A 12345-nucleotide genomic window follows, 5' to 3' on the forward strand; every position below is an offset into this window, starting at 1 on the left:
GAATCAGAGCGGGTGGTCAGTCCTGTTAGAATCAGTGCAGGTGGTCAGTCCTGTTAGAATCAGTGCAGGTGGTCAGTCCTGTCAGAATCAGAGCAGGTGGTCAGTCCTGTTAGGGTTAGAATCAGTGCAGGTGGTCAGTCCTGTCAGAATCAGAGCAGGTGGTCAGTCCTGTTAGGGTTAGAATCAGAGCGGGTGGTCAGTCCTGTTAGAATCAGAGCAGGTGGTCAGTCCTGTTAGAATCAGAGCAGGTGGTCAGTCCTGTTAGAATCAGAGCAGGTGGTCAGTCCTGTTAGGGTTAGAATCAGAGCAGGTGGTCAGTCCTGTTAGGGTTAGAATCAGAGCAGGTGGTCAGTCCTGTTAGAATCAGAGCAGGTGGTCAGTCCTGTTAGGGTTAGAATCAGAGCAAGTGGTCAGTCCTGTTAGAATCAGAGCAGGTGGTCAGTCCTGTTAGAATCAGAGCAGGTTCACAGTCCTGTTAGGGTTAGAATCAGAGCAGCTGGTCAGTCCTGTTAGAATCAGAGCAGGTGGTCAGTCCTGTTAGAATCAGAGCAGGTGGTCAGTCCTGTTAGGGTTAGAATCAGAGCAGGTGGTCAGTACTGTTAGAATCAGAGCAGGTGGTCAGTCCTGTTAGGGTTAGAATCAGAGCAGGTGGTCAGTCCTGTTAGAATCAGAGCAGGTGGTCAGTCCTGTTAGAATCAGAGCAGGTGGTCAGTCCTGTTAGAATCAGAGCAGGTTCACAGTCCTGTTAGGGTTAGAATCAGAGCAGGTGGTCAGTCCTGACAGAACTTCTGCACTCAACAATCCGGTCGCATTTCGCTTCGCTCCACAGGTAGTATCACATTTTTCATTTCATTTCATTACAGTACAACGGCTTGATTTGTCTGATCGTAGCTAGCTACATAGCTAGCTACATAGCCGTCTTTGTATCAAAGATAATTGTGTAGTCTAGAGCGATTTCCTAGGTTAGTTAGCCAGCTATTGTCGTTCTTTTAACGCAACGTAACGTAATCAACACTGCTAGCTAGCCAGCTAGCCCCGAATAGCAGCACAGTAGAAACTATTACACTCAACGGAACGACTTGATTAGTGTAGTGTCAACAACGCAGCCAATGCCAACTAGCCTACTTAGTCAACAACGCAGCCTCTGCCAGCTAGCCTACTTCAGCAGTACTGTATCATTTTAATCATTTTAGTCAATAAGATTCTTGCTACGTAAGCTTAACTCTCTGAACACTCGTGACGTGTAGTCCACTTGTCATTCCAATCTCCTTTGCATTAGCGTAGCCTCTTGTGTAGCCTGTCAACTATGTGTCTGTCTATCCCTGTTCTCTCCTCTCTGCACAGACCATACAAACGCTCCACACCGCGTGGCCGCGGCCACCCTAATCTGGTGGTCCCAGCGCGCACGACCCACGTGGAGTTCCAGGTCTCCGGTAGCCTCTGGAACTGCCGATCTGCGGCCAACAAGGCAGAGTTCATCTCCGCCTATGTCTCCCTCCAGTCCCTCGACTTCTTGGCACTGACGGAAACATGGATCACCACAGACAACACTGCTACTCCTACTGCTCTCTCTTCGTCTGCCCACGTGTTCTCGCACACCCGAGAGCTTCTGGTCAGCGGGGTGGTGGCACCGGGATCCTCATCTCTCCCAAGTGGTCATTCTCTCTTTCTCCCCTTACCCATCTGTCTATCGCCTCCTTTGAATTCCATGCTGTCACAGTTACCAGCCCTTTCAAGCTTAACATCCTTATCATTTATCGCCCTCCAGGTTCCTCGGAGAGTTCATCAATGAGCTTGATGCCTTGATAAGCTCCTTTCCTGAGGACGGCTCACCTCTCACAGTTCTGGGCGACTTTAACCTCCCCACGCCTACCTTTGACTCATTCCTCTCTGCCTCCTTCTTTCCACTCCTCTCCTCTTTTGACCTCACCCTCTCACCTTCCCCCTACTCACAAGGCAGGAAATACGCTCGACCTCATCTTTACTAGATGCTGTTCCTCCACTAACCTCGTTGCAACTCCCCTCCAAGTCTCCGACCACTACCTTGTATCCTTTTCCCTCTCGCTCTCATCCAACACTTCCCACACTGCCCCTACTCGGATGGTATCGCGCCGTCCCAACCTTCGCTCTCTCTCCCCGCTACTCTCTCCTCTTCCATCCTATCATCTCTTCCCTCTGCTCAAACCTTCTCCAACCTATCTCCTGATTCTGCCTCCTCAACCCTCCTCTCCTCCCTTTCTGCATCCTTTGACTCTCTATGTCCCCTATCCTCCAGGCCGGCTCGGTCCTCCCCTCCCGCTCCGTGGCTCGACGACTCATTGCGAGCTCACAGAACAGGGCTCCGGGCAGCCGAGCGGAAATGGAGGAAAACTCGCCTCCCTGCGGACCTGACATCCTTTCACTCCCTCCTCTCTACATTTTCCTCTTCTCTCTCTGCTGCTAAAGCCACTTTCTACCACTCTAAATTCCAAGCATCTGCCTCTAACCCTAGGAAGCTCTTTGCAACCTTCTCCTCCCTCCTGAATCCTCCTCCCCCTCCTCCCTCTCTGCAGATGACTTCGTCAACCATTTTGAAAAGAAGGTCGACGACATCCGATCCTCGTTTGCTAAGTCAAACGACACCGCTGGTTCTGCTCACACTGCCCTACCCTGTGCTCTGACCTCTTTCTCCTCTCTCTCTCCAGATGAAATCTCGCGTCTTGTGACGGCCGGCCGCCCTACAACCTGCCCGCTTGACCCTATCCCCTCCTCTCTTCTCCAGACCATTTCCGGAGACCTCCTCCCTTACCTCACCTCGCTCATCAACTCATCCCTGACCGCTGGCTACGTCCCTTCCGTCTTCAAGAGAGCGAGAGTTGCACCCCTTCTGAAAAAACCTACACTCGATCCCTCCGATGTCAACAACTACAGACCAGTATCCCTTCTTTCTTTTCTCTCCAAAACTCTTGAACGTGCCGTCCTTGGCCAGCTCTCCCGCTATCTCTCTCAGAATGACCTTCTTGATCCAAATCAGTCAGGTTTCAAGACTAGTCATTCAACTGAGACTGCTCTTCTCTGTATCACGGAGGCGCTCCGCACTGCTAAAGCTAACTCTCTCTCCTCTGCTCTCATCCTTCTAGACCTATCGGCTGCCTTCGATACTGTGAACCATCAGACCCTCCTCTCCACCCTCTCCGAGTTGGGCATCTCGGCGCGGCCCACGCTTGGATTGCGTCCTACCTGACAGGTCGCTCCTACCAGGTGGCGTGGCGAGAATCCGTCTCCACACCACGTGCTCTCACCACTGGTGTCCCCCAGGGCTCTGTTCTAGGCCCTCTCCTATTCTCGCTATACACCAAGTCACTTGGCTCTGTCATAACCTCACATGGTCTCTCCTATCATTGCTATGCAGACGACACACAATTAATCTTCTCCTTTCCCCCTTCTGATGACCAGGTGGCGAATCGCATCTCTGCATGTCTGGCAGACATATCCGTGTGGATGACGGATCACCACCTCAAGCTGAACCTCGGCAAGACGGAGCTGCTCTTCCTCCCGGGAAGGACTGCCCGTTCCATGATCTCGCCATCACGGTTGACAACTCCATTGTGTCCTCCTCCCAGAGCGCTAAGAACCTTGGCGTGATCCTGGACAACACCCTGTCGTTCTCAACTAACATCAAGGCGGTGGCCCGTTCCTGTAGGTTCATGCTCTACAACATCCGCAGAGTACGACCCTGCCTCACACAGGAAGCGGCGCAGGTCCTAATCCAGGCACTTGTCATCTCCCGTCTGGATTACTGCAACTCGCTGTTGGCTGGGCTCCCTGCCTGTGCCATTAAACCCTACAACTCATCCAGAACGCCGCAGCCCGTCTGGTGTTCAACCTTCCCAAGTTCTCTCACGTCACCCCGCTCCTCCGCTCCCTCCACTGGCTTCCAGTTGAAGCTCGCATCCGCTACAAGACCATGGTGCTTGCCTACGGAGCTGTGAGGGGAACGGCACCTCAGTACCTCCAGGCTCTGATCAGGCCCTACACCCAAACAAGGGCACTGCGTTCATCCACCTCTGGCCTGCTCGCCTCCCTACCACTGAGGAAGTACAGTTCCCGCTCAGCCCAGTCAAAACTGTTCGCTGCTCTGGCCCCCCAATGGTGGAACAAACTCCCTCACGACGCCAGGACAGCGGAGTCAATCACCACCTTCCGGAGACACCTGAAACCCCACCTCTTTAAGGAATACCTAGGATAGGATAAAGTAATCCCTCTCACCCCCCCTCCCCCTGAAAAGATTTAGATGCACTACTGTTCCACTGGAGGTCATAAGGTGAATGCACCAATTTGTAAGTCGCTCTGGATAAGAGCGTCTGCTAAATGACTTAAATGTAAATGTAAATGTAATCAGAGCAGGTGGTCAGTCCTGTTAGAATCAGAGCAGGTGGTCAGTCCTGTTAGAATCAGAGCAGGTGGTCAGTCCTGTTAGAATCAGAGCAGGTGGTCAGTCCTGTTAGAATCAGAGCAGGTGGTCAGTCCTGTTAGAATCAGAGCAGGTGGTCAGTCCTGTTAGAATCAGAGCAGGTGGTCAGTCCTGTTAGAATCAGAGCAGGTGGTCAGTCCTGTTAGAATCAGAGCAGCTGGTCAGTCCGGTTAGAATCAGAGCAGGTGGTCAGTCCTGTTAGGGTTAGAATCAGAGCAGGTGGTCAGTACTGTTAGAATCAGAGCAGGTGGTCAGTCCTGTCAGAATCAGAGCAGGTGGTCAGTCCTGTTAGGGTTAGAATCAGAGCGGGTGGTCAGTCTTGTTAGGGTTAGAATCAGAGCAGGTGGTCAGTACTGTTAGAATCAGAGCAGGTGGTCAGTCCTGTTAGAATCAGAGCATGTGGTCAGTCCTGTTAGAATCAGAGCAGGTGGTCAGTCCTGTTAGGGTTAGAATCAGAGCAGGTGGTCAGTACTGTTAGAATCAGAGCAGGTGGTCAGTCCTGTCAGAATCAGAGCAGGTGGTCAGTCCTGTTAGGGTTAGAATCAGAGCGGGTGGTCAGTCCTGTTAGGGTTAGAATCAGTGCAGGTGGTCAGTCCTGTCAGAATCAGAGCAGGTGGTCAGTCCTGTTAGGGTTAGAATCAGAGCAGGTGGTCAGTACTGTTAGAATCAGAGCAGGTGGTCAGTCCTGTCAGAATCAGAGCAGGTGGTCAGTCCTGTCAGAATCAGAGCAGGTGGTCAGTCCTGTTAGGGTTAGAATCAGAGCGGGTGGTCAGTCCTGTTAGAATCAGTGCAGGTGGTCAGTCCTGTTAGAATCAGTGCAGGTGGTCAGTCCTGTCAGAATCAGAGCAGGTGGTCAGTCCTGTTAGGGTTAGAATCAGAGCAGGTGGTCAGTACTGTTAGAATCAGAGCAGGTGGTCAGTCCTGTCAGAATCAGAGCAGGTGGTCAGTCCTGTCAGAATCAGAGCAGGTGGTCAGTCCTGTTAGGGTTAGAATCAGAGCGGGTGGTCAGTCCTGTTAGAATCAGTGCAGGTGGTCAGTCCTGTTAGAATCAGTGCAGGTGGTCAGTCCTGTCAGAATCAGAGCAGGTGGTCAGTCCTGTCAGAATCAGAGCAGGTGGTCAGTCCTGTTAGGGTTAGAATCAGAGCGGGTGGTCAGTCCTGTTAGAATCAGAGCAGGTGGTCAGTCTTGTTAGGGTTAGAATCAGAGCAGGTGGTCAGTACTGTTAGATTCAGAGCAGGTGGTCAGTCCTGTTAGAATCAGAGCATGTGGTCAGTCCTGTTAGAATCAGAGCAGGTGGTCAGTCCTGTTAGGGTTAGAATCAGAGCAGGTGGTCAGTACTGTTAGAATCAGAGCAGGTGGTCAGTCCTGTCAGAATCAGAGCAGGTGGTCAGTCCTGTTAGGGTTAGAATCAGAGCGTGTTAGGGTTAGAATCAGAGCGGGTGGTCAGTCCTGTTAGGGTTAGAATCAGTGCAGGTGGTCAGTCCTGTCAGAATCAGAGCAGGTGGTCAGTCCTGTTAGGGTTAGAATCAGAGCAGGTGGTCAGTACTGTTAGAATCAGAGCAGGTGGTCAGTCCTGTCAGAATCAGAGCAGGTGGTCAGTCCTGTCAGAATCAGAGCAGGTGGTCAGTCCTGTTAGGGTTAGAATCAGAGCGGGTGGTCAGTCCTGTTAGAATCAGTGCAGGTGGTCAGTCCTGTTAGAATCAGTGCAGGTGGTCAGTCCTGTCAGAATCAGAGCAGGTGGTCAGTCCTGTTAGGGTTAGAATCAGTGCAGGTGGTCAGTCCTGTCAGAATCAGAGCAGGTGGTCAGTCCTGTTAGGGTTAGAATCAGAGCGGGTGGTCAGTCCTGTTAGAATCAGAGCAGGTGGTCAGTCCTGTTAGAATCAGAGCAGGTGGTCAGTCCTGTTAGAATCAGAGCAGGTGGTCAGTCCTGTTAGAATCAGAGCAGGTGGTCAGTCCTGTTAGAATCAGAGCAGGTGGTCAGTCCTGTTAGAATCAGAGCAGGTGGTCAGTCCTGTTAGAATCAGAGCAGGTTCACAGTCCTGTTAGGGTTAGAATCAGAGCAGGTGGTCAGTCCTGTTAGAATCAGAGCAGGTGGTCAGTCCTGTTAGAATCAGAGCAGGTTCACAGTCCTGTTAGGGTTAGAATCAGAGCAGGTGGTCAGTCCTGTTAGAATCAGAGCAGGTGGTCAGTCCTGTTAGAATCAGAGCAGGTGGTCAGTCCTGTTAGAATCAGAGCAGGTGGTCAGTCCTGTTAGAATCAGAGCAGGTGGTCAGTCCTGTTAGGGTTAGAATCAGAGCAGCTGGTCAGTCCTGTTAGAATCAGAGCAGGTGGTCAGTCCTGTTAGAATCAGAGCAGGTGGTCAGTCCTGTTAGGGTTAGAATCAGAGCAGGTGGTCAGTACTGTTAGAATCAGAGCAGGTGGTCAGTCCTGTTAGAATCAGAGCAGGTTCACAGTCCTGTTAGGGTTAGAATCAGAGCAGGTGGTCAGTCCTGTTAGAATCAGAGCAGGTGGTCAGTCCTGTTAGAATCAGAGCAGGTGGTCAGTCCTGTTAGAATCAGTGCAGGTGGTCAGTCCTGTCAGAATCAGAGCAGGTGGTCAGTCCTGTTAGGGTTAGAATCAGAGCGGGTGGTCAGTCCTGTTAGAATCAGAGCAGGTGGTCAGTCCTGTTAGGGTTAGAATCAGAGCAGGTGGTCAGTCCTGTTAGAATCAGAGCAGGTGGTCAGTCCTGTTAGGGTTAGAATCAGAGCAGGTGGTCAGTACTGTTAGAATCAGAGCAGGTGGTCAGTCCTGTTAGAATCAGAGCAGGTTCACAGTCCTGTTAGGGTTAGAATCAGAGCAGGTGGTCAGTCCTGTTAGAATCAGAGCAGGTGGTCAGTCCTGTTAGAATCAGAGCAGGTGGTCAGTCCTGTTAGAATCAGTGCAGGTGGTCAGTCCTGTCAGAATCAGAGCAGGTGGTCAGTCCTGTTAGGGTTAGAATCAGAGCGGGTGGTCAGTCCTGTTAGAATCAGAGCAGGTGGTCAGTCCTGTTAGGGTTAGAATCAGAGCAGGTGGTCAGTCCTGTTAGAATCAGAGCAGGTGGTCAGTCCTGTTAGAATCAGAGCAGGTTCACAGTCCTGTTAGGGTTAGAATCAGAGCAAGTGGTCAGTCCTGTTAGAATCAGAGCAGGTGGTCAGTCCTGTTAGAATCAGAGCAGGTGGTCAGTCCTGTTAGAATCAGAGCAGGTGGTCAGTCCTGTTAGAATCAGAGCAGGTGGTCAGTCCTGTTAGAATCAGAGCAGGTGGTCAGTCCTGTTAGAATCAGAGCAGGTGGTCAGTCCTGTTAGAATCAGAGCAGGTGGTCAGTCCTGTTAGAATCAGAGCAGGTGGTCAGTCCTGTTCAAGTGTTCAGCAGTCTGATGGCTTGTAGATGCCAACAGGCTCCGAGACCGTTTCTATCAGACCTCATGCTCTGATACAGTCTGATCGACGATAAGGGAGAAAACGGCTTGTGTGTGGGGTCCTTGACGATTCTGCTGCCTGCCTGTCGTTGTTGGTTATCAGACAGACTATATATATTAGACAGACTATATATTATATATATTTTAGGCAAACCGTGTGTGTGTGTGTATGACAAATTTTAATTGTGAGGCTAAATTTACTCTTGAGATTATGTAATAATTAAAAAGTTGCTAAAATTCGAACAGTTCGACAAACAACGTATAATGTAGCATCTAAACCATAAAGAAAAATGGTTGTTTCAGGTGTTTTGAAACTGATGAAAACAACATTTTACGATTGGGAAGCATAGAAAAGCTCTGAATAGCTCTACCACTTCTTAGACTTTCAATGAGTGACAGATCTATAACTCACATTTCTATGTGAATTTGGTCAGCTCACCCAAAAAGTGACACATTGCAGATTTAAATTGTATCCTTATTCACTTTGACTAAATATTTTCTCCTGTTTTAATTGAATTGATATACACTGAACACAAATATGAAGGCAACATGTAAAGTGTTGGTCCCATGTTTCATGAGCTGAAATAAAAGATCCCAGAAATGTTCTATACTCTCTCAAATGTTGTGCACATTTGTTTACATCTCTGTTAGTGAGCATTTTCTCCTAAGCCAAGATACGCCACACCGGCTAATTTAACAGCGTGGTCATTACACAGGTGCAATAATAGGCCACTCTAAAATGTGCAGTTTTTTCACACAATGCCACAGATCTCAGGTTTTGAGTAATTGGCATGCTGGGTGCAGGAATGTCCACCAAAGCTGTTGCCAGATAATGTAATGTTAATTTCTCTACCATAAGCTGCAGTACGTCCATCCGGCCTCACGACCGCAGACCACATTTAACAATGCCAGCCCAGGACCTCCACATCCGGCTTCTTCACCTGCGGGATCGGCTGAGACCAGCCACCCTGACAGCTGATGAAACTGGGTGTGCACAACCGAAGAATCTCTTCAGAAACCGTCTCAAGAGAAGTTCCTCATCGTCCTCACCAGGGTCTTGATCTGACTGCAGTTCGGCATTGTAACTGACTTCAGTGGGGGAAATTCTCACATTCGATGACCATGCTGGAGAAGTTCACGGATTAATCCTGGTATCAACTGTACCGGGCAGATAGCAGAAGGTGTTGGTGGCGTTGTGTGGACGAGTGTTTTGCAGAATGTTGTGAACAGAGTGCCCTGTGGTGGTGGGGTTATTGTATAGGCAGGCATAAACTACGGACAATGAACACAATTGCATTTTATCGATGTCAATTTTAATGCACAGAGATGATAAGCATGATTTCGCAAGTATCTGTTCACAATTCCTGGAAGCTGAAAATAAACCACAGCTTTCAACATTTTATTTATTTCACCTTTATTTAACCAGGTGGGCAAGTTGAGAACAAGTTCTCATTTACAATTGTGACCTGGCCAAGATAAAGCAAAGCAGTTCGACCCAAAAACAACAGTTACACATGGAGTAAAACAAACATACAGTCAACAATACAGTATAAACAAGTCTATATACGATGTGAGCAAATGAGGTGAGATAAGGGAGGTAAAGGCAAAAAAAGGCCATGGTGGCGAAGTAAATACAATATAGCAAGTAAAACACTGGAATGGTAGATTTGCACTGGAAGAATGTGCAAAATAGAAATAAAAATAATGGGGTGCAAAGGAGCTAAATAAATAAATACAGTAGAGGAAGGGGAAGCTGTTTGGCCTAAATTATGGGTGGGCTATGTACAGGTGCAGTAATCTGTGAGCTGCTCTAACAGCTGGTGCTTAAAGCTAGTGAGGGAGATGTGTTTCCAGTTTCAGAGATTTTTGTAGTTTGTTCCAGTCATTGGCAGCAGAGAACTGGAAGGAGAGGCGGCCAAATAAATAATTGGTTTTGGGGGTGACCAGTGAGATATACAGTGCCTTGCGAAAGTATTCGGCCCCCTTGAACTTTGCGACCTTTTGCCACATTTCAGGCTTCAAACATAAAGATATAAAACAATTTTTTTGTGAAGAATCAACAACAAGTGGGACACAATCATGAAGTGGAACGACATTTATTGGATATTTCAAACTTTTTTAACAAATCAAAAACTGAAAAATTGGGCGTGCAAAATTATTGTTGGTCACACACCCCTACCCACCACACACTACAACACACCCCTACCCACCACAACAACACACCAAACACCCCTACCACCAAACACCCCTACCACCACACACTACAACAACACACCAAACACCCCTACCACCACACACCACCTTTACCTACCATATATTATGACCCTGGTCTCAGAACAGAGGACCTACCATATATTATGACCCTGGTCTCAGAACAGAGGACCTGTCATCAATCATGACCCTGGTCTCAGAACAGAGGACCTGTCATCTATCATGACCCTGGTCTCAGAACAGAGGACATGTCATCTATCATGACCCTGGTCTCAGAACAGAGGACCTGTCATCAATCATGACCTTGGTCTCAGAACAGAGGACCTGTCATCAATCATGACCTTGGTCTCAGAACAGAGGACCTACCATCAATCATGACCCTGGTCTCAGAACAGAGGACCTGTCATCTATCATGACCCTGGTCTCAGAACAGAGGACCTACCACATGTCATGACCAACACAGCTATGGTAGGACATCCTCTGGCGCATTGTTCCCCCATTAGCAAGCAAGTGGTCGCGTTCCTGTCTGACTACCTCACCGACTTGTGCCAGATCTTACGACGCCTGGATAGTTATTTACACATTAGCTAACAACATATTACATAGCAATCTGATGCCTGACTGCACAGCCAATGACGTGGCACGCAAACATTGGTTGATGCAATGCAGCGCCTGCTCATCTAGTTGGACAGGAAATGGACCAGTTGGTTAGGTTTGGCTAGCAGATTCCTGGTCCAAAGCAGGATAGGAAATGGGCCAGTGGGTTAGGTCTGGCTAGCAGATTCCTGGTCCAAAGCAGGACAGGAAATGGACCAGTGTGTTAGGTCTGGCTAGCAGATTCCTGGTCCAAAGCAGAACAGGACATGGACCAGTGTGTTAGGTCTGGCTAGCAGATTCCTGGTCCAAAGCAGGACAGGAAATGGACCAGTGTGTTAGGTTTGGCTAGCAGATTCCTGGTCCAACGTAGGGCACAATTGTGCAGACCCCACTTTGTCTCCTCCTAATCCGTCTCCCCCTCGTTTCTCATCTGTCTGAATACAATTTTTAATCCAAAGTAGTGCATTCTATAGTGAATAGGATGCCATTTGGGATGTAAGGGTTGTTCCTACAGCACTGGCAGGAGGAGGCATATTGTTATGTTATGTTATCACACTAGTTCTGACCAGAGCCCTATGGGCCCACGTTTTAGTGAATAGGATGCCATTTGGGATGTAAGGGTTGTTCCTACAGCACTGCCAGGAGGAACCATATTGTTATGTTGTTGTCAAGGAGCCTGAAATCAAAAACCTAGTTAATAAATGTCCTTTTACAGTGGGGCAAAAAAGTATTTAGTCAGCCACCAATTGTGCAAGTTCTCCCACCTAAAAAGATGAGAGAGGCCTGTAAAATAAAATCCAGAAAATCACATTGTAGGATTTTTAATTAATTTATTTGCAAATTATGGTGGAAAATAAGTATTTGGTCACCTACAAACAAGCAAGATTTATGGCTCTCTTCTTCTTTAAGAGGCTCCTCTGTCCTCCACTCATTACCTGTAATGGCACCTGTTTGAACTTGTTATCAGTATAAAAGACACCTGTCCACAACCTCAAACAGTCACACTCCAAACTCCACTATGGCCAAGACCAAAGAGCTGTCAAAGGACACCAGAAACAAAATTGTAGACCTGCACCAGGCTGGGAAGACTGAATCTGCAATAGGTAAGCAGCTTGGTTTGAAGAAATCAACTGTGGGAGCAATTATCAGGAAATGGAAGACATACAAAACCACTGATAATCTCCCTCGATCTGGGGCTCCACGCAAGATCTCACCCCGTGGGGTCAAAATGATCACAAGAACGGTGAGCAAAAATCCCAGAACCACACAGGGGGACCTAGTGAATGACCTGCAGAGAGCTGGGACCAAAGTAACAAAGCCTACAATCAGTAATACACTACGCCGCCAGGGACTGAAATCCGGCAGTGCCAGACGTGTCCCCCTGCTTAAGCCAGTACATGTCCAGGCCCGTCTGAGGTTTGCTAGAGAGCATTTGGATGATCCAGAAGAAGATTGGGAGAATGTCATATGGTCAGATGAAACCAAAATATAACTTTTTGGTAAAAACTCAACTCGTTGTGTTTGGAGGACAAAGAACACCATACCAAAATACCAGCAACAGTGTGTGAAAACCTTGTGAAGACTTACAGAAAACGTTTGACCTCTGTCATTGCCAACAAAGGGTATATAACAAAGTATTGAGATAAAC

This window comes from Oncorhynchus nerka, linkage group LG18 (assembly GCF_034236695.1).
Source record: "Oncorhynchus nerka isolate Pitt River linkage group LG18, Oner_Uvic_2.0, whole genome shotgun sequence".
Classification (NCBI taxonomy): Eukaryota; Metazoa; Chordata; class Actinopteri; order Salmoniformes; family Salmonidae; genus Oncorhynchus; species Oncorhynchus nerka.